The 22,439-nt window shown below is 48.3% G+C and overlaps 1 pseudogene; it reads left to right on the top strand.

Moving 5' to 3' along the window:
* Positions 1-3,211: 3,211 nt before the first annotated feature.
* On the top strand, positions 3,212-14,240 carry LOC135525677 (tektin-3-like; annotated as a pseudogene).
* The last annotated feature ends 8,199 nt before the right edge of the window (positions 14,241-22,439 follow it).

Below are 22,439 nucleotides of genomic sequence, written 5' to 3'. Positions count from 1 at the left end.
GTAATGATGAAGGTGGTTGTAGTAGTAGAGGTATGTGGTAATGGTAATGATAAAGTTTAGTGATGGTGGTAGTAGTGGTATGGGAGGTAATGGTAATGATAGTTTAGTGGTAGTGGTGGTAATGATGAAGGTGGTTGTAGTTGTCGTGGTATGGGTGGTAATGGTAATGTTAGCAGTTTAGTGATGGTAGTAGTGAATGATGAAGGTGGTTGTAGTAGTAGAGGTATGGGTGGTAATGGTAATGATAACAGTTTAGTGATTGTATAGTAATGATGAAGGTGGTTGTAGTAGTAGAGGTATGGGTGGTAATGGTAATTGTAACAGTTTAGTGATGGTGGTGGTAATGATGATGGTGACTGTAGTAGTAGAGGTATGGGTGGTAATGGTAACAGTTTAGTGATGGTGGTAGTAGTGTATGTGTGGTAATGGTAATGATAGCAGTTTAGTGATGGTGGTGGTAATGATGATGGTGGTTGTAGTAGTAGAGGTATGGGTGGTAATGGTAATGATAACAGTTTAGTGATGGTGGTAGTAGTGGTTTGGGAGGTAATGGTAATGATAGCAGTTTAGTGATGGTGGTGGTAATGATGATGGTGGTTGTAGTAGTAGTGGTATGGGTGGTAATGGTAACAGTTTAGTGATGGTGGTGGTAAGTGGTGGTATGGGTAGTAATGGTAGTGATAACAGTTTAGTGATTGTGGTGGTTTTATTAGTTGTATGGGTGGTATGGTAACAGTTTAGTGATGGTGGTGGTAATGATGATGGTGGTTGTAGTAGTAGTGGTATGGGTGGTAATGGTAATGATAGCAGTTTAGTGATGGTGGTTGTAGTAGTAGAGGTATGGGTGGTAATGGTAATTGTAACAGTTTATTGATGGTGGTGGTAATGATGATGGTGGTTGTAGTAGTAGAGGTATGGGTGGTAATGGTAATGATAACAGTTTAGTGATGGTGGTAGTAGTGGTATGGGTGGTAATGGTAATGATAGCAGTTTAGTGGTGGTGGTGGTGGTGGTAATGATGATGGTGGTTGTAGTAGTAGTGGTATGGGTGGTAATGGTAATGATAGCAGTTTAGTGATGTGGTAGTTGTAGTAATGATGATGGTGGTTTTAGTAGTAGAGGTATGGGTGGTGGTAGTGATAACAGTTTAGTGGTGGTGGTAGTAGTGGTATGGGTGGTAATGGTAATAATAACAGTTTAGTGATAGTGGTGGTGGTAATGTTGATGGTGGTTTTAGTAGTGGTATGGGTGGTAATGATAACAGTTTAGTGATGGTGGTTGTAGTAGTAGTGGTATGGGTGGTAATGGTAATGATAACAGTTTAGTGATGGTGGTGGTGGTAGTGGTGGTTGTAGTAGTATGGGTGGTAATGGTAATAATAACAGTTTAGTGATGGTGGTGGTAATATGATGATGGTTGTAGTAGTAGTGGTATGGTAATGGTAACAGTTTAGTGATGGTGGTTTTAGTAGTAGTGGGTGGTAATGGTAGTGATAACAGTTTATGATGGTGGTTGTAGTAGTAGTGGTATGGGTGGTAATGGTAACAGTTTAGTGATGGTGGTGGTAATGATGATGGTGGTTGTAGTAGTAGTGGTATGGGTGGTAATGGTAATGATAGCAGTTTAGTGGTGGTAGTTGTAGTAATGATGATGGTGGTTTAGTAGTAGAGGTATGGGTGGTAATGGTAATGATAACAGTTTAGTAGTGGTGGTAGTAGTAGTGGTATGGGTGGTAATGGTAATGATAACAGTTTAGTAGTGGTGGTGGTAGTAGTATGGGTGGTAATGGTAGTGATAACAGTTTAGTAGTGGTGGTATGGTAGTAGGTAATGGTAATGATAACAGTTTAGTGGTGGTGGTGGTAATGATGATGGTGGTTGTAGTAGTAGAGGTATGGGTGGTAATGGTAGTGATAACAGTTTAGTAGAGGTGGTGGTAATGATGATTGTGGTTGTAGTATTAGTATGGGTGGTAGTGATAACAGTTTACTGGTGGTGGTGGTAATGATGATGGTGGTTGTAGTAGTAGGGGTATGGGTGGTAATGGTAATGATAACAGTTTAGTGATGGTGGTGGTAATGATGGTGGTGGTTGTAGTAGTAGGGTATGGGTGGTAATGGTAATGATAACAGTTTAGTGATGGTGGTAGCAGTGGTATGGGTGGTAATGGTAATGATAACAGTTTAGTGGTGGTGGTGGTAATTATGATGGTGGTTGTAGTAGTAGTGGTATGGGTGGTAATGGTAATGTTAACAGTTTAGTGATGGTGGTGGTGGTAGTGGTATGGGTGGTAATGGTAACAGTTTAGTGATGGTAGTAGTAGTCATAGTAATGATGATGGTGGTTGTAGTATTGATATAAAGGTAATGATAGTGGTAATGATAACAGTTTAGTGATGGTAGTAGTAGTCGTAGTAATGATGATGGTGGTTGTAGTATTGATATAAAGGTAATGATAGTGGTAATGATAACAGTTTAGTGATGGTAGTAGTAGTCCTAGTAATGATGATGGTGGTTGTAGTATTGATATAAAGGTAATGATAGAAGATAACAGTTTAGTGATGGTAGTAGTAGTCCTTTATGATGGTGGTTGTAGTATTGATATAAAGGTAATGATAGTGGTAATGATAACAGTTTAGTGATGGTAGGTGGTAAATGATGATGGTGGTTGTAGTATTGGTATAAAGGTAATGATAGTGGTAATGATAACAGTTTAGTGATGGTTTAGTAGTGGTGGTAATGATGATGGTGGTTGTAGTATTGATATAAAGGAGAAGATGACCGTTATTTAGTTATAAATCAGTTATAGTTTAATTTGACATGTTTAGATTATTATATTGATTACATTTCTACTATTGACTGTTGCCATTTTATTTTTTGTATTTAATTGTTGTATATTTTTTCTACCATTTTATATTGTTATTTGTTTATTGTTTATAATTCTATTACAATGTATATTTGTTGTTGCTTTGGCAATATTGACACAATGTTTTTCACGCCAATAAAGCAGCTAGAATTTGAAAATCATTCCTAAGTTCTGTAATTGGTTTTCTACGGGCCTCCAGCAGTTCTATCACGATGTCACAATGACCCCGTCATAAACCAGGAGTCATCAGGTTATAAAACAACAGTGTTCGGGGCTCAAGGCTGTCTGTCACCACGAGCGGCCGGACAGCAGGTCGCACCCGTGTTCACTCAGGATCTCCTGCACGGATGGAAGTCTACGGATCCTTGCGACCTTGTTCCTCTGGATTCTTACCGAGCCTGACCACCATGAGAGACAGCTACAAGGGCTTCACTGCCACGCAGCTTCAGCCACAGCAAGTCAGCTTCGACCTAACGGGAAGCGGGAAGTCCAAACCCAGGCTGGTCTCTGTTCAGCGGAAATCCACGGAGCCGTTCGAGACCCATTGGGGAGGGGAACAGCTCATTAGGATGCCGCCTCTCAAACCGAACCCGGTGGCCATGTGTCAGATCACCCGGGAAGATTGGCTGCGCGCCAACAACGTAAACTACCGGCGCTTGGAGAGCAGCAGACGGCAAGCGGAAAGCTTCTGGCGCGAGACCTCCCGGTTGATCCAGAGTAAAGAGCAGCTTACGCGGAGAACGCAGTCTGACAGCTCCCGGTGGATCGGTGAACGGATAACGGAAATCTCGTTCTGGAAGAGCGAGCTGGGGTTCGAGCTCGAGCAGCTTCTCCGGGACACGGAGAGGCTACGTCAGGTCAAGTTTCGGTTGGACAGGGCCTTAAAGGAGACCGACGGACCACTGCAGGTGAGAGAATGACAGAAAGATGATTGATAACAATGAATTAGATCATTTATCAATTGATTGATTAGGATTTTCTGAGGATAATGAGATAATACGGTGATGGGTGTCTTGGCATCTGATTCTTTAACGTTTTTATTACAATTCCGGTTTGAAAAGACCTGTGTGCTGTAAGATAATGGAAGAGCTAGTTATGCTGTAGAACTAGTAGCCGCAGTAAATATACAACTTGGTCTGTATTCAAAATTACACGTAGAATTCCCTATATATACTAGTGTACCAGCCCAAATAAGGAATCGGTTGTTATTTGTTACGTACCATGAAACATATAATTGGGATTGATAGTGACTACTGTAAAGAGAACCAGACTGGTACCCAGGCTAGTATCTACTGTAAAGAGAACCAGACTAGCACCCAGGCTAGTATCTACTGTAAAGAGAACCAGACTGGTACCCAGGCTAGTGTCTACTGTAAAGAGAACCAGACTGGTACCCAGGCTAGTGTCTACTGTAAAGAGAACCAGACTGGTACCCAGGCTAGTGTCTACTGTAAAGAGAACCAGACTGGTACCCAGGCTAGTGTCTACTGTAAAGTAAACTAATGCTTTAGAGATTGAAACTAAATGCTTGTGTGTGTGTGTGAGTGACTGTGGCTGTGTCTGTGTGTGACTGGTACCCAGTGTAAAGTACCCAGACTGTATCTACTGTAAAGTGTGGCACCCAGGCTGTGTGTGTGTGGTGGTGTGTGGTACCCAGGTGTGTGTCTACTGTGGACTGTGTGTGTGTGTATGTGTGTGTGTACCCAGGCTGTATCTACTGTGTGTAGTATCTACTGTAAAGTGTGTGTGTGTGTGTGTGTGTGTGTGTGTGTGTGTTCTGTGTGTGTGTGTGTGTGTGTGTGTGTGTGTGTGTGTGTGTGTGTGTGTGTGTGTGTGTGTGTGTGTGTGTGTGTGTGTGTGTGTGTCTGTGTGTGTGTGTGTGTGTGTGTGTGTGTGTGTGTGTGTGTGTGTGTGTGTGTGTGTGTGTGTGTGTGTGTGTGTGTGTGTGTGTGTGTGTGTGTGTGTGTGTGTGTGTGTGTGTGTGTGTGTGTGTGTGTGTGTGTGTGTGTGTGTGTGTGTGTGTGTGTGTGTGTGTGTGTGGGTCAGATGTCCCAGGAGTGTCAGTTCCAGTGTCAGAACCTCAACGACGGAGTCATCGATGTGGTGGAGAAAGAACTGGTGCAGGTGAAATACACACAGCTGTTATCAGAATAAGGTGTGAAGGTTAACAGAATAAGTCCACCCCCCGTCCATCGCTTTCCCTCCCTCCCCCTAATATCCCTCTTCCCTCCCCTCCCTCCCTCCCTCCCTCCTCCCCCTCCTCCCTCCCTCCCTCCCCTCCCTCCCCTCCCTATTTCCTCTCACCTTTGTTCTGTGTAACAATGCTCTCCCCCCTCCCTCCCTCCCTCCCCCTCCCCCTCCCTCCCTCCCTCCCTCCCTCCCTCCCTCCCTCCCCCTCCCTCCCTATCTCTCTCTCTCCCCTCCCTCCCCCTCCCTCTCCCCTCTCCCCCTCCCTCCCTCCCTCCCTCCCTCCCCCTCCCCCTCCCCCTCCCTCCCTCCCTCCCTCCCTCCCTCCCTCCCCTCCCTCCCTCCCTCCCTCCCCTCCTCCCTCCCTCCCTCCCTCCCTCCCTCCTCCCTCCCTCCCCCCTCCCTCCCTCCCCCCCCTCCCTCCCTCCCTCCCTCCCTCCCTCCCTCCCTCCCCTTCCTCCCTCCCTCCCTCCCTAATATCTCTCTCTCTTCCCTCCCTCCCTCCCTCCCTCCCTCCCCTCCCTCCCTCCCTCCCTCCCTCCCTCCCTCCCTCCCCCTCCCTCCCTCCCTCCCCCCTCCTCCCTCCCTCCCTCCCTCCCTCCCTCCTCCTCCCCCTCCCTCCCTCCCTCCCCTCCCCTCCCTCCAATATCCCCTCCCCTCTCTCCCTCCCTCCCTCCCCCCTCTCTCTCCCTCCCTCCCCCTCCCTCCCCTCCCTCCCTCCCCTCCCTCCCTCCCTCCCCCCTCCCTCCCTCCCTCCCTCCCTCCCTCCCTCCCTCCCTCCCTCCATCTCTCCCTCCCCTCCCTCCCTCCCCCCCCCTCCCTCTCCCTCCCTCCCTCCCCCTCCCTCCCTCCCTCCCCCTCCCTCCCTCTCCCCCTCCCTCCCTCCCTCCCCTCTCCCTCCCCTTCCCCTCCCTCCCTCCCTCCCTCCCCCCTCCCTCCCTCCCCTCCCTCCCTCCCTCCCTCCCTCCCTCCCTCCCTAATATCTCTCTCTCTCCCCTCCCTCCCCCCTCCCTCCCTCCCCTCCCCCTCCCTCCCTCCCTCCCCCCCTCCCTCCCTCCCCCCCCTCCCTCCCCTCCCTCCCTCTTCAGGAGGTAACAGTCATCAGGTCTTCTCAGGAACAGTTGGAGAGGACAAGAGACAAAGTCCAGAAACAGCTGGAGTGAGTACACACACACACACACACACACACACACACACACACACACACACACACACACACACACACACACACACACACACACACACACACACACACACACACACACACACACACACACACACACACACACACACACACACACACACACACACACACACACAACAATGAGTTGACCTTTAGTTGTAACTACAGAGCCCCCTGCTGAAATGAATCACTGCAAAAATAATTAAGTTGAACAAATCATCACAAACCTTCGTTTTATTTCTGGACTTTGTTTTGATCCTTATGTAGTAGGGGCTGGCTAACTGGAATAAGTCAGACTCAACACTTGATGATAACTTGGTAGGGGCTGGCTAACTGGAATAAGTCAGACTCAACACTTGATGATAACTTGGTAGGGGCTGGCTAACTGGAATAAGTCAGACTCAACACTTGATGATAACTTGGTAGGGGCTGGCTAACTGGAATAAGTCAGACTCAACACTTGATGATAACTTGGTAGAGGCTGGCTAACTGGAATAAGTCAGACTCAATGATAACGTGGTAGGGGCTGGCTAACTGGAATAAGTCAGACTCAACACTTGATGATAACTTGGTAGAGGCTGGCTAACTGGAAAAAGTCAGACTCAATGATAACGTGGTAGAGGCTGGCTAACTGGAATAAGTCAGACTCAATGATAACGTGGTAGGGGCTGGCTAACTGGAATAAGTCAGACTCAACAATAACGTGGTAGAGGGCTGGCTAACTGGAATAAGTCAGACTCAACAATAACATGGTAGGGGCTGGCTAACTGGAATAAGTCAGACTCAACAATAACGTGGTAGGGGCTGGCTAACTGGAATAAGTCAGACTCAACAATAACGTGGTAGAGGGCTGGCTAACTGGAATAAGTCAGACTCAACAATAACGTGGTAGAGGGCTGGCTAACTGGAATAAGTCAGACTCAATAATAACGTGGTAGAGGGCTGGCTAACTGGAATAAGTCAGACTCAACAATAACGTGGTAGGGGCTGGCTAACTGGAATAAGTCAGACTCAACAATAACGTGGTAGAGGGCTGGCTAACTGGAATAAGTCAGACTCAACAATAACGTGGTAGGTGGCTGGCTAACTGGAATAAGTCAGACTCAACAATAACGTGGTAGGGGCTGGCTAACTGGAATAAGTCAGACTCAACAATAACGTGGTAGGGGCTGGCTAACTGGAATAAGTCAGACTCAACAATAACGTGGTAGGGGCTGGCTAACTGGAATGAGTCAGACTCAATGATAAAATGGTAGGGGCTGGCTAACTGGAATAAGTCAGACTCAACACTTGATGATAACGTGGTAGGGAACTGGCTAACTGGAATAAGTCAGACTCAACGATAACGTGGTAGTGGCTGGCTAACTGGAATAAGTCAGACTCAACAATAACGTGGTAGGGGCTGGCTAACTGGAATAAGTCAGACTCAACAATAACGTGGTAGGGGCTGGCTAACGGAATAAGTTAACAGACTCAACAATAACGTGGTAGGGGCTGGCTAACTGGAATAAGTCAGACTCAACAATAACGTGGTAGGGGCTGGCTAACTGGAATAAGTCAGACTCAACAATAACGTGGTAGGGGCTGGCTAACGGAATAAGTTAACAGACTCAACAATAACGTGGTAGGGGCTGGCTAACGGAATAAGTCAGACTCAACAATAATGTGGTAGGGGCTGGCTAACTGGAATAAGTCAGACTCAACAATAAAATGGTAGGGACTGGTTAACTGGAATAAGTCAGACTCAACAATAACGTGGTAGAGGCTGGCTAACTGGAATAAGTCAGACTCAACAATAACGTGGTAGAGGCTGTCTAACTGGAATAAGTCAGACTCAACAATAACGTGGTAGAGGCTGGCTAACTGGAATAAGTCAGACTCAACAATAACGTGGTAGGGGCTGGCTAACTGGAATAAGTCAGACTCAACAATAACGTGGTAGGGGCTGGCTAACGGAATAAGTCAGACTCAACAATAACGTGGTAGGGGCTGGCTAACTGGAATAAGTCAGACTCAACAATAACGTGGTAGGGGCTGGCTAACTGGAATAAGTCAGACTCAACAATAACGTGGTAGGGGCTGGCTAACTGGAATAAGTCAGACTCAACAATAATAAGTGGTAGGGGCTGGCTAACTGGAATAAGTCAGACTCAACAATAACGTGGTAGGGGCTGGCTAACTGGAATAAGTCAGACTCAACAATAACGTGGTAGGGGCTGGCTAACTGGAATAAGTTAACAGACTCAACAGTGATTTCTTGTCAATAGCAACAATAGATAAACCATTCTGTAAGTCTTCTCCACAGTCTGACACACACCTCATTCTGTCATTTTGTTGGGTTTGTGTGTGGGGGGGGGGATTGATGTATTGATGTGTGTGTGGGGGGATTGATGTGTGTGTGGGGGGTGGGGATTGATGTGTGTGTGTGGGGGGGATTGATGTGTGTGTGTGTGGGGGATTGATGTGTGTGTGTGGGGGGATTGATGTGTGTGTGGGGGGGATTGATGTGTGTGTGGGGGGGGATTGATGTGTGTGTGGGGGGATTGATGTGTGTGTGTGGGGGGGGGGGGATTGATGTGTGTGTGGGGGGATTGATGTGTGTGTGGGGGGGGGATTGATGTGTGTGGGGGGGGGATTGATGTGTGTGTGGGGGGGGGGATTGATGTGTGTGTGGGGGGGGGGGGGATTGATGTGTGTGGGGGGGGGGATTGATGTGTGTGTGGGGGGGGGGGATTGATGTGTGTGTGGGGGGAGGGGGATTGATGTGATGTGTGGGGGGGGGGGATTGATGTGTGTGGGGGTTTGATGTGTGTGTGGGGGGGATTGATGTGTGTGTGTGGGAGGGGGGATTGATGTGTGTGGGGGGAGGGATGTGTGTGGGGGGGGATTGATTGATGTGTGTGTGGGGGGGGGATTGATGTGTGTGTGTGGGGGGATTGATGTGTGTGTGGGGGGAGGGGTGATTGATGTGTGTGTGGGGGGGGATTGATGTGTGTGTGGGGTTGGATTGATGTGTTGTGTGGGGGGGGGGGAGGGGGATTGATGTGTGTGTGGGGGGAGGGGGATTGATGTGTGTGTTGATGGGGGGATTGATGTGTGTGTGGGGGGATTGATGTGTGTGTGGGGGGGATTGATGTGTGATGTGTGGGGGGGATTGATGTGTGTGTGGGGGGATTGATGTGTGTGTGGGGGGGGGATTGATGTGTGTGATGGGGGGGGGAGGGGATTGATGTGTGTGTGGGGGAGGGGATTGATGTGTGTGTGGGGGGGGATTGATGTGTGTGTGGGGGGAATGATGTGTGTGGGGGGATTGATGTGTGTGTGGGGGGAGGGGGATTGTGTGTGTGGGGGGGGTTGATGTGTGTGTGGGGGGATTGATGTGTGTGGGGGGGATTGATGTGTGTGTGTGGGGGGATTGATGTGTGTGTGGGGGGATTGATGTGTGTGTGGGGGGATTGATGTGTGTGTGTGGGGGGATTGATGTGTGTGTGGGGGGGATTGATGTGTGTGTGGGGGGATTGATGTGTGTGTGGGGGGGGATTGATGTGTGTGGGGGGGGGATTGATGTGTGTGTGTGGGGGGGGGATTGATGTGTGTGTGGGGGGATTGATGTGTGTGGGGGGGGGGATTGATGTGTGTGTGGGGGGGGGATTGATGTGTGTGGGGGGATGGGGGGATTGATGTGTGTGTGGGGGGGGATTGATGTGTGTGTGGGGGGGGGGATTGATGTGTGTGTGTGGGGAGTGGGGGATTGATGTGTGTGTGTGGGAGGGGGATTGATGTGTGTGTGTGAACAGGGCGGATGGATTTAAAAAAAAACTTTTAACAGTTAAGAACAAATTCTTATTTTCAATAACGGCATTGGACCAGTGGGCCTATAGAGAAACTCCAATTAGTTGCACATCACATTACAAATTGGTTTAATTAAACTACGATCTAAAGGAAATCTAATGGATGACTTAATGGTTGTGTGTGTGTGTGCGTGTGTGTGTGTGTGTGTGGTGTGTGTGTGTGTGTGGTGTGTGTGTGTGTGTGTGTGCGTGTGTGTGTGTGTGTGTGTGCGTTTGTGTGTGTGTGTGTGTGTGTGTGCTCAGGTCCAACAGGAGAGTGCAACACCAGTTGGAAACAGACATGAATGATAAACACAGAGCTCTCCAGATCGACAGCCACTGTCACACACTGACCAACTGGTCTCCTGCTACCAGCTATTACCCTGACCTCAGCCTGGTAGATACCAGGTAACAGAATCTCACACGGTTTTCTCCAACACTTCATTCAACCAGATGCGACACACTAAGGACACTGACAACATGTGGTTTGTCCTCCTCCCTCCCCGTAGTGTCTCAGTGCCGGTGTTCAGTATTCAGGAGGACAACATGTGGTTTGTCCCTCCTCCCTCCCCCGTAGTGTCTCAGTGCCGGTGTTCAGTATTCAGGAGGACAACATGTGGTTTGTCCCTCCTCCCTCCCTGTAGTGTCTCAGTGCCCTGCTACCAGTGTTCAGTATTCAGGAGGACAACATGTGGTTTGTCCCTCCTCCCTCCCCGTAGTGTCTCAGTGCCGGTGTCTTGGGTTCAGTATTAAGGAGGACAACATGTGGTTTGTCCCTCCTCCCTCCCTGTAGTGTCTCAGTGCCGGTGTTCAGTATTCAGGAGGACAACATGTGGTTTGTCCCTCCTCCCTCCCTCAGCCTAGTGTCTCAGTGCCGGTGTTCAGTATTCAGGAGGACAACATGTGATTTGTCCCTCCTCCCTCCCCCTGTAGTGTCTCAGTGCCGGTGTTCAGTATTCAGGAGGACAACATGTGGTTTGTCCCTCCTCCCTCCCCGTAGTGTCTCGGTGCCGGTGTCTTGGGTTCAGTATTCAGGAGGACAACATGTGGTTTGTCCCTCCTCCCTCCCCGTAGTGTCTCGGTGCCGGTGTTCAGTATTCAGGAGGACAACATGTGGTTTGTCCCTCCTCCCTCCCCGTAGTGTCTCAGTGCCGGTGTCTTGGGTTCAGTATTCAGGAGGACAACATGTGGTTTGTCCCTCCTCCCTCCCTGTAGTGTCTCAGTGCCGGTGTTCAGTATTCAGGAGGACAACATGTGGTTTGTCCCTCCTCCCTCCCTGTAGTGTCTCGGTGCCGGTGTCTTGGGTTCAGTATTCAGGAGGACAACATGTAATTTGTCCCTCCTCCCTCCCTGTAGTGTCTCGGTGCCGGTGTCTTGGGTTCAGTATTCAGGAGGACAACATGTGATTTGTCCCTCCTCCCTCCCTGTAGTGTCTCAGTGCCGGTGTTCAGTATTCAGGAGGACAACATGTGGTTTGTCCCTTCTCCCTCCCTGTAGTGTCTCAGTGCCGGTGTCTTGGGTTCAGTATTCAGGAGGACAACATGTGATTTGTCCCTCCTCCCTCCCTGTAGTGTCTCAGTGCCGGTGTTCAGTATTCAGGAGGACAACATGTGGTTTGTCCCTCCTCCCTCCCGTAGTGTCTCAGTGCCGGTGTTCAGTATTCAGGAGGACAACATGTGGTTTGTCCCTCCTCCCTCCCCGTAGTGTCTCAGTGCCGGTGTTCAGTATTCAGGAGGACAACATGTGGTTTGTCCCTCCTCCCTCCCTGTAGTGTCTCAGTGCCGGTGTTCAGTATTCAGGAGGACAACATGTGGTTTGTCCCTCCTCCCTCCCTGTAGTGTCTCAGTGCCGGTGTTCAGTATTCAGGAGGACAACATGTGGTTTGTCCCTCCTCCCTCCCTGTAGTGTCTCAGTGCCGGTGTTCAGTATTCAGGAGGACAACATGTGGTTTGTCCCTCCTCCCTCCCCGTAGTGTCTCAGTGCCGGTGTTCAGTATTCAGGAGGACAACATGTGATTTGTCCCTCCTCCCTCCCCGTAGTGTCTCAGTGCCGGTGTTCAGTATTCAGGAGGACAACATGTGATTTGTCCCTCCTCCCTCCCCGTAGTGTCTCAGTGCCGGTGTTCAGTATTCAGGAGGACAACATGTGATTTGTCCCTCCTCCCTCCCTGTAGTGTCTCAGTGCCGGTGTTCAGTATTCAGGAGGACAACATGTGATTTGTCCCTCCTCCCTCCCCGTAGTGTCTCAGTGCCGGTGTTCAGTATTCAGGAGGACAACATGTGGTTTGTCCCTCCTCCCTCCCTGTAGTGTCTCAGTGCCGGTGTTCAGTATTCAGGAGGACAACATGTGATTTGTCCCTCCTCCCTCCCCGTAGTGTCTCAGTGCCGGTGTCTTGGGTGCAGTATACGGAGGACAACATCGGGAAGTCGGCGTCGGAGAGGCGAGCCACGCGGGAGCTAACGGAGCTGGTGGAGGGAACCCTGGTTGCCGTGGCGAGAGACATGTGGTCTCAGTACAACCGTGTCAACGCCGCCTTCACACTCCGTGTCAACCAGACCACACACGCTAGGAACACGCTACAGCAGCACCTGGCCAAGGTGGGGTGGGGGGTCTGTGTGTGTATTTTCATTGTTGTGTGTGTGTGTTCTGTGTGCTGACCCCCTCTCCCTCTCCATCTCTCTCCAGACCCTGCAGGAGATGCATCAGACGGAGCGTACCATCTCAGATTTGGAGGGGTCCATCTGGGCGAAGAGAGCCCCCTCAGAGTGGCTCAGTCTAGGCTGGAGGAACGCACCTATAGACCTAACATAGAGCTCTGCAGGGACCAACCACACACAAGGTGACACACACTGAGACACACACACACAGCAGGTAACACACACTGAGACACACACTGAGACACACACACACACACTGAGACACACACACACACACACCAAGTAACACACACTGAGACACACACACACACACACACACCAAGTAACACACACTGAGACACACACACACACACACACACCAGGTAACACACACACACACACACCAGGTAACACACACACACACACAGATACACACACACTCACGCTTACAAACATAGCATGTCGGCTAAGTGGCTAACGATATATTTATCTGTGTGCTTTTCTCTGTGTCTCTCAATTCAATTCATTTCAAGGGGCTTTTTTTGGCATAGGAAACATATGTTAACATTGCCAGAGCAAGTGAAGAAGAAAATAAACAAAATATAAATAAACAATAAAAATGAACAGTACACTCACAGAAGTTCCAAAAGAATAAAGACATTAGAAATGTCTACCCTCTCTCTCTCTCTCACTCGGTCTCTCTCTCTCTCTCTCTCTCTCTCACTCGGTCTATCTCTCTCTCTCTCTCTCTCTCTCCCTCTCTCTCTCTCTCTCTCTCTCTCTCTCTCTCTCTCTCTCTCTCTCTCTCTCTCTCTCTCCCTCTCTTCTCTCTCTCTCTCTCTCTCTCTCTCTCTCTCTCTCTCTCTCTCCCTCTCTCCTCCCTCTCTCTCTCTCTCTCTCTCTGTCTCTCTCTCTCTCTCCCTCTCTCTCCCTCTCTCCCTCTCCCTCTTCTCTCTCTCTCTCTCTCCAGGAGCTTTACATCTCTCTCCCTCTTTCTCTCCAGGAGAGATCTCTCTCTCTCTCTCTCCCTCTCTCTCTCCCTCTCTCTCTCCCTCTCTCTTCCAAGACATAAACTCTCTCTCTCTCTCTCTCTCTCTCTCTCTCCTTCTCTGGTTCTCTTGAATAAAGGTGTTTCTCTCCCTCTGTCCCCCATCTCTCTCCTCTCTCTTCATCTCTCTCTCCCTCTCTCTCCCTCTCTCTCTCTCTCTCTCTCTCTCTCTCTCTCTCTCCCTCTCTGGTCCCTCTCTCTCTCTCTCTCTTCTCTCTCTCTCTCTCTCTCTCTCTCTCTCTCTCTCTCTCTCCCCTCTCTCTGCCCCCTCCCAGGTTGCTGTCTGAGGTGTCTGGTCTCCAGGACACTGTGTTATGTCTGAGACAGAGGTTGTCTGAAGCCCAGGCCACCCTGCAGCAGCTGGCTGGCTGTAAGAGTGTTTTAGAACAGGAGCTTTACACTAAGGCCCACTCCCTGTTTATCGACCAGGAGAGATGTCTAGGACTCCGCAAGACATACCCCTCCACCCCTAGACTGGTTGGGTACACATAGACAAGACATAAACAGACACAGAGACAGATTGAAGGTCCCTTCTTTTCCTTCTGTGGTTCTGTTGAATCCCAAGGTGTTTAATTCATATCTAGTGTCCCATTCTCTCCTGTCATTCATATTCTGGTGTCCCATTCTCTCCTGTCATTCATATCTGGTGTCCCATTCTCTCCTGTCATTCATATCTGGTGTCCCATTCTCTCCTGTCATTCATATCTGGTGTCCCATTCTCTCCTGTCATTCATATCTGGTGTCCCATTCTCTCCTGTCATTCATATCTGGTGTCCCATTCTCTCCTGTCATTCATATCTAGTGTCCCATTCTCTCCTGTCATTCATATCTGGTGTCCCATTCTCTCCTGTCATTCATATCTGGGGTCCCATTCTCTCCTGTCATTCATATCTGGTGTCCCATTCTCTCCTGTCATTCATATCTGGGTCCCATTCTCTCCTGTCATTCATTATCCAATGTCCCATTCTCTCCTGTCATTCATATCTGGTGTCCCATTCTCTCCTGTCATTCATATCTGGTGTCCCATTCTCTCCTGTCATTCATATCTGGTGTCCCATTCTCTCCTGTCATTCATATCTGGTGTCCCATTCTCTCCTGTCATTCATATCTGGTGTCCCATTCTCTCCTGTCATTCATATCTGGTGTCCCATTCTCTCCTGTCATTCATATCTGGTGTCCCATTCTCTCCTGTCATTCATATCTGGTGTCCCATTCTCTCCTGTCATTCATATCTAGTGTCCCATTCTCTCCTGTCATTCATATCTGGTGTCCCATTCTCTCCTGTCATTCATATCTGGTGTCCCATTCTCTCCTGTCATTCATATCTGGTGTCCCATTCTCTCCTGTCAGTCATATCTGGTGTCCCATTCTCTCCTGTCATTCATATCTGGTGTCCCATTCTCTCCTGTCATTCATATCTGGTGTCCCATTCTCTCCTGTCAATAACTAACAGTAAAAATAGCTCTACAGTCATTCATATCTGATGTCCCATTCTCTCCTAGCTAAGAGTCTAAATAACTAACAGTATAAATAGTTAAGAATCGAAATAGCTAACAGTATAAATAGCTAAGAGTATAAATAACTAACAGTATAAATAGCTAACATTCTCTCGTATAAATAGCTAAGAGTATAAATAACTAACAGTATAAATAGCTGACAGTATAAATATCTAGTGTCCCATAGCTCCTGTCATCTTCTGGGTTCTGCTGATTCTCTCCTGTCATTCAGTTGGTTATTCTGTTTCATTCATATCTGGTGTCCCATTCTCTCATGTCATTCATATCTAGTGTCCTAACTAAAGAGTATAAATAACTAACAGTATAAATAACTAAGAGTATAAATAACTAACAGTATAAATAACTAACAGTATAAATAGCTAACAGTATAAATAACTAACAGTCTAAATAACTAACAGTCTAAATAACTAACAGTATAAATAGCTAAGAATGGCTTTGTCACTAAATGCCACCCTAGTCCCAAAATATTGATCTACCCTCTGGTCTATACTACATAGTCTATACTACATAGTGATCTACCCTCTGGTCTATACTACATAGTGATCTACCCTCTGGTCTATACTACATAGTGATCTACCCTCTGGTCTATACTACATAGTGATCTACCCTCTGGTCTATACTACATAGTGATCTACCCTCTGGTCTGTACTACATAGTGATCTACCCTCTGGTCTGTACTACATAGTGATGTACTACTGAAAGTCGTGCACTATTTAGGGAACAGGCTGCATTAAGTAGGGAAAGTCGTGCCCTAATTAGGGAATAGGGTGTATTATGTAGGGAAAGTCGTACCCTAAATAGGGAATAGGGTGCATTAAGTAGGAAAAGTCGTGCCCTAATTAGGGAATAGGGTGTATTATGTAGGGAAAGTCGTACCCTAAATAGGGAATAGGGTGTATTATGTAGGGAAAGTCGTACCCTAAATAGGGAATAGGGTGTATTATGTAGGGAAAGTCGTACCCTAAGTAGGGAATAGGGTGTATTACGTAGGGAAAGTCGTGTGCTGAACAGCCTGGTCTCATCCTAAGACGTTGACCTGGGCTGCTGTCCCTGGTGCTGAACAGCCTGGTCTCATCCTAAGACGTTGTCCTGGGCTGCTGTCCCTGGTGCTGAACAGCCTGGTCTCATCCTAAGACGTTGTCCTGGGCTGCTGTCCCTGGTGCTGAACAGCCTGGTCTCATCCTAAGACGTTGTCCTGGGCTGCTGTCCCTGGTGCTGAACAGCCTGGTCTCACCCTAAGACGTTGTCCTGGGCTGCTGTCCCTGGTGCTGAACAGCCTGGTCTCATCCTAAGACGTTATCCTGGGCTGCTGTCCCTGGTGCTGAACAGTCTGGTCTCATCCTAAGACGTTGTCCTGGGCTGCTGTCCCTGGTGCTGAACAGTCTGGTCTCATCCTAAGACGTTGTCCTGGGCTGCTGTCCCTGGTGCTGAACAGCCTGGTCTCATCCTAAGACGTTGTCCTGGGCTGCTGTCCCTGGTGCTGAACAGCCTGGTCTCATCCTAAGACGTTGTCCTGGGCTGCTGTCCCTGGTGCTGAACAGCCTGGTCTCATCCTAAGACGTTGTCCTGGGCTGCTGTCCCTGGTGCTGAACAGCCTGGTCTCATCCTAAGACGTTGTCCTGGCTGCTATCCCTGGTGCTGAACAGCCTGGTCTCATCCTAAGACGTTGTCCTGGGCTGCTATCCCTGGTGCTGAACAGCCTGGTCTCATCCTAAGACGTTGTCCTGGGCTGCTGTCCCTGGTGCTGAACAGCCTGGTCTCATCCTAAGACGTTGTCCTGGGCTGCTGTCCCTGGTGCTGAACAGCCTGGTCTCATCCTAAGACGTTGTCCTGGGCTGCTGTCCCTGGTGCTGAACAGCCTGGTCTCATCCTAAGACGTTGTCCTGGGCTGCTGTCCCTGGTGCTGAACAGCCTGGCCCTGTGTCGCTCAGCATGGCTGTAAACGCCAAGGTTGTGGGTTCGATTCCCAAGTGCGACCAGTACCAGGAAAAAAAGTATTACAATGAATGACTCACTACTGTAAGTCTCTGGATAAGAGTCGCTACTAAATGACTCACTACTGTAAGTCTCTCGGGATAAGAGCCGTAACTAAATGACTCACTACTGTAAGTCTCTCTGGATAAGAGTCGCTACTAAATGACTCACTACTGTAAGTCTCTCTGGATAAGAGTCGCTTCTAAATGACTCACTACTGTAAGTCTCTCTGGATAAGAGCCGCTACTAAATGACTCACTACAGGTCCTTGTCTATACCGATCTCTCCTCTGGTGGTAGGCAGATAGAAACCAGAGAGTTTCTATGGTAGTGTCCATGGTAGTGTCCACGGTACTGTCCACGGTAGTGTCTATGGTAGTGTCCATGGTAGTGTCCATGGTAGTGTCCACGGTACTGTCCACGGTAGTGTCTATGGTAGTGTCCATGGTATGGTAGTGTCCATGGTAGTGTATATGGTAGTGTCTATGGTAGTGAACATGGTAGTGTCTATGGTAGTGTCTATGGTAGTGTCTATGGTAGTGTCCATGGAAGTGTATATGGTAGTGTCTATGGTAGTGAACATGATAGTGTCTATGGTAGTGTCTATGGTAGTGTCTATGGAAGTGTCCATGGTAGTGTCTATGGAAGTGTCCATGGTAGTGTCTATGGTAGTGTCTATGGTAGTGTCTATGGTAGTGTCCATGGTAGTGTCCATGGTAGTGTCTATAGTAGTGTCTATGGTAGTGTCTATGGTAGTGTCTATGGTAGTGTCCATGGTAGTGTCCATGGTAGTGTATATGGTAGTGTCTATGGTAGTGAACATGGTAGTGTCTATGGTAGTGTCTATGGTAGTGTCTATGGTAGTGTCTATGGTAGTGTCCATGGTAGTGTCTATGGTAGTGTCTATGTTAGTGTCTATGGTAGTGTCTATGGTAGTGTCTATGGTAGTGCCCATGGTAGTGTCTATGGTAGTGTCCATGGTAGTGAACATGGTAGTGAACATGGTAGTGTCTATGGTAGTGTCTATGGTAGTGTCTATGGTAGTGTCTATGGTAGTGCCCATGGTAGTGTCCATGGTAGTGTCCATGGTAGTGTCCATGGTAGTGAACATGGTAGTGTCTATGGTAGTGTCTATGGTAGTGCTATGGTAGTGTCTATGGTAGTGCACATGGTAGTGTCCATGGTAGTGAACATGGTAGTGTCCATGGTAGTGTCTATGGTAGTGTCTATGGTAGTGTCCATGGTAGTGTCTATGGTAGTGCCCATGGTAGTGTCCATGGTAGTGAACATGGTAGTGTCCATGGTAGTGAACATGGTAGTGTCCATGGTAGTGTCTATGGTAGTGTCTATGGTAGTGTCTATGGTAGTGCCCATGGTAGTGTCCATGGTAGTGAACATGGTAGTGTCTATGGTAGTGTTTATGGTAGTGTCCATGGTAGTGAACATGGTAGTGTCCATGGTAGTGTCTATGGTAGTGTCTATGGTAGTGTCTATGGTAGTGTCTATGGTAGTGTCCATGGTAGTGTCCATGGTAGTGTCTATGGTAGTGTCTATGGTAGTGTCTATGGTAGTGTCTATGGTAGTGTCTATGGTAGTGAACATGGTAGTGAACATGGTAGTGTCCATGGTAGTGAACATGGTAGTGTCCATGGTAGTGTCTATGGTAGTGTCTATGGTAGTGTCCATGGTAGTGTCTATGGTAGTGTCTATGGTAGTGTCTATGGTAGTGTCCATGGTAGTGTCTATGGTAGTGTCTATGGTAGTGTCCATGGTAGTGTCTATGGTAGTGTCTATGGTAGTGTCTCTTGTAGTGTCCATGGTAGTGAACATGGTAGTGAACATGGTAGTGTCCATGGTAGTGTCTATGGTAGTGTCTATGGTAGTGTCTATGGTAGTGTCCATGGTAGTGAACTTGGTAGTGAACATGGTAGTGTCTATGGTAGTGTCTATGGTAGTGTCTATGTTAGTGTCTATGGTAGTGTCTATGTTAGTGTCTATGGTAGTGTCTATGGTAGTGACTATGGTAGTGTCTATGGTAGTGTCTATGGTAGTGTCTATGGTAGTGTCCATGGTAGTGAACATGGTAGTGAACATGGTAGTGAACATGGTAGTGAACATTGTACTGTCGCATCTCTAAGGGTTTGTGAATGGGGGCTAGCGTTAGCGTCTCTAAGGGTTTGTGAATGGTGGGCTAGCGTTAGCGTCTCTAATGGTTTGTGAATGTTGGGCTAGCGTTAGCGTCTCTAATGGTTTCTGAATGGGGGCTAGCGTTAGCGTCTCTAATGGTTTGTGAATGGGGGGCTAGCGTTAGTGTCTCTAATGGTTTGTGAATGGGGGCTAGCGTTAGCGTCTCTTAGGGTTTGTGAATGGGGGGCTAGCGTTAGCGTCTCTAATGGTTTGTGAATGGAATGGGGGGCTTGCGTTAGTGTCTCTGATGGTTTGTGAATGGGGGGCTAGCGTTAGCTTCTCAAATGGTTTGTGAATGGGGGCTAGCGTTAGCGTCTCAAATGGTTTGTGAATGGGGGCTAGCGTTAGCGTCTCTAATGGTTTGTGAATGGGGGGCTAGCGTTAGCATCTCTAATGGTTTGTGAATGGGAGGCTAGCTTTAGTGTCTCTGATGGTTTGGGAATGGGGGTCTAGCTTTAGCTTCTCTAAGGGTTTGTGAATGGGGGGCTAGCGTTAGTGTCTCTAATGGTTTGTGAATGGGGGGCTAGCGTTAGCGTCTCTAAGGGTTTGTGAATGGGAGGCTAGCGTTAGTGTCTCTAATGGTTTGTGAATGGGGGGCTAGCGTTAGCTTCTCTAAGGGTTTGTGAATGGGGGCTAGCGTTAGTGTCTCTGATGGTTTTGGAATGGGGTCTAGCGTTAGCTTCTCTAAGGGTTTGTGAATGGGGGGCTAGCGTTAGTGTCTCTAATGGTTTGTGAATGGGGGCTAGCGTTAGCGTCTCTAAGGGTTTGTGAATGGGAGGCTAGCGTTAGTGTCTCTAATGGTTTGTGAATGTTGGGCTAGCGTTAGCGTCTCTAATGGTTTGTGAATGGGGGGCTAGCGTTAGCGTCTCTAATGGTTTGTGAATGGTGGGCTAGCGTTAGTGTCTCTGATGGTTTGTGAATGGGGGCTAGCGTTAGCGTCTCTAATGGTTTGTGAATGGTTGGCTAGTGTTAGTGTCTCTAATGGTTTGTGAATGGTGGGCTAGCGTTAGCGTCTCTAATGGTTTGTGAATGGGGGCTAGCGTTAGTGTCTCGAAGGGTTTGTGAATGGTGGGCTAGCGTTAGTGTCTCTAATGTTTTGTGAATGGGGGGCTAGTGTTAGTGTCTCTAATGGTTTGTGAATGGGGGGCCAGCGTTAGCGTCTCTAATGGTTTGTGAATGGTGGGCTAGCGTTAGCGCCTCTAGTGGTTTGTGAATGGGGGCTAGCGTTAGCGTCTCTAATGGTTTGTGAATGGTGGGCTAGCGTTAGCGTCTCTAATGGTTTGTGAATGGTGGGCTAGTGTTAGTGTCTCTAATGGTTTGTGAATGGGGGGCCAGTGTTAGTGTCTCTAATGGTTTGTGAATGGTGGGCTAGCGTTAGTGTCTCTAATGGTTTGTGAATGGTGGGCTAGCGTTAGCGTCTCTAATGGTTTGTGAATGGTGGGCTAGTGTTAGTGTCTCTAATGGTTTGTGAATGGGGGGCCAGTGTTAGTGTCTCTAATGGTTTGTGAATGGTGGGCTAGCGTTAGCAACTCTAATGGTTTGTGAATGGGGGCTAGCGTTAGCGTCTCTAATGGTTTGTGAATGGTGGGCTAGCGTTAGCGCCTCTAGTGGTTTGTGAATGGGGGCTAGTGTTAGTGTCTCTAATGGTTTGTGAATGGTGGGCTAGCGTTAGCGTCTCTAATGGTTTGTGAATGGTGGGCTAGCGTTAGTGTCTCGAAGGGTTTGTGAATGGTGGGCTAGCGTTAGTGTCTCTAATGGTTTGTGAATGGTGGGCTAGTGTTAGTGTCTCTAATGGTTTGTGAATGGGGGGCCAGTGTTAGTGTCTCTAATGGTTTGTGAATGGTGGGCTAGCGTTAGCAACTCTAATGGTTTGTGAATGGGGGCTAGCGTTAGCGTCTCTAATGGTTTGTGAATGGTGGGCTAGCGTTAGCGCCTCTAGTGGTTTGTGAATGGGGGCTAGTGTTAGTGTCTCTAATGGTTTGTGAATGGTGGGCTAGCGTTAGCGTCTCTAATGGTTTGTGAATGGTGGGCTAGCGTTAGTGTCTCGAAGGGTTTGTGAATGGTGGGCTAGCGTTAGTGTCTCTAATGGTTTGTGAATGGTGGGCTAGCGTTAGTGTCTCGAAGGGTTTGTGAATGGTGGGCTAGCGTTAGCGTCTCTAATGGTTTGTGAATGGTGGGCTAGCGTTAGCGTCTCTAATGGTTTGTGAATGGTGGGCTAGCGTTAGTGTCTCTAATGGTTTGTGAATGGTGGGCTAGTGTTAGTGTCTCTAATGGTTTGTGAATGGGGGCCAGTGTTAGTGTCTCTAATGGTTTGTGAATGGTGGGCTAGCGTTAGTATCTCTAATGGTTTGTGAATGGTGGGCTAGTGTTAGTGTCTCTAATGGTTTGTGAATGGTGGGTTCGTTTTACTGTCTCTAATTTTTTTGTGAATGGGGGCCAGTGTTAGTGTCTCTAATGGTTTGTGAATGGTGGGCTAGCGTTAGTGTCTCTAATGGTTTGTGAATGTTGGGCTAGCGTTAGCGTCTCTAATGGTTTGTGAATGGTGGGCTAGTGTTAGCGTCTCTAATGGTTTGTGAATGGTGGGCTAGCGTTAGCGTCTCAAATGGTTTGTGAATGGTGGGCTAGCGTTAGCGCCTCTAATGGTTTGTGAATGGTGGGCTAGCGTTAGCGTCTCTAATGGTTTGTGAATGGGGGGCTAGCGTTAGCGTCTCTAATGGTTTGTGAATGGTGGGCTAGCGTTAGCGCCTCTAATGGTTTGTGAATGGGGGGCTAGTACAGCTTACATAATAATGTGAAGCTCTGCCATAACAAAAGTGGTGACACTCTGAAAACACTGTTTCCATGGAGACAAAAATTGCCCACATAATTTTTTGTTGGAGGCCTTGTGTAATATCTCTTCTTCCATCTCTCCTCCATCTCTCTCTCTCTCTCTCTCTCTCTCCCTCCCTCCCTCCCTCCCTCCCTCCCTCCCTCCCTCCCTCCCTCCCTCCCTCCCTCCCTCCCTCCCTCCCTCC

Source organism: Oncorhynchus masou, chromosome 5 (assembly GCF_036934945.1).
Source record: "Oncorhynchus masou masou isolate Uvic2021 chromosome 5, UVic_Omas_1.1, whole genome shotgun sequence".
Classification (NCBI taxonomy): domain Eukaryota; kingdom Metazoa; phylum Chordata; class Actinopteri; order Salmoniformes; family Salmonidae; genus Oncorhynchus; species Oncorhynchus masou.
This window is presented reverse-complemented; position numbering and strand designations above follow the sequence as displayed.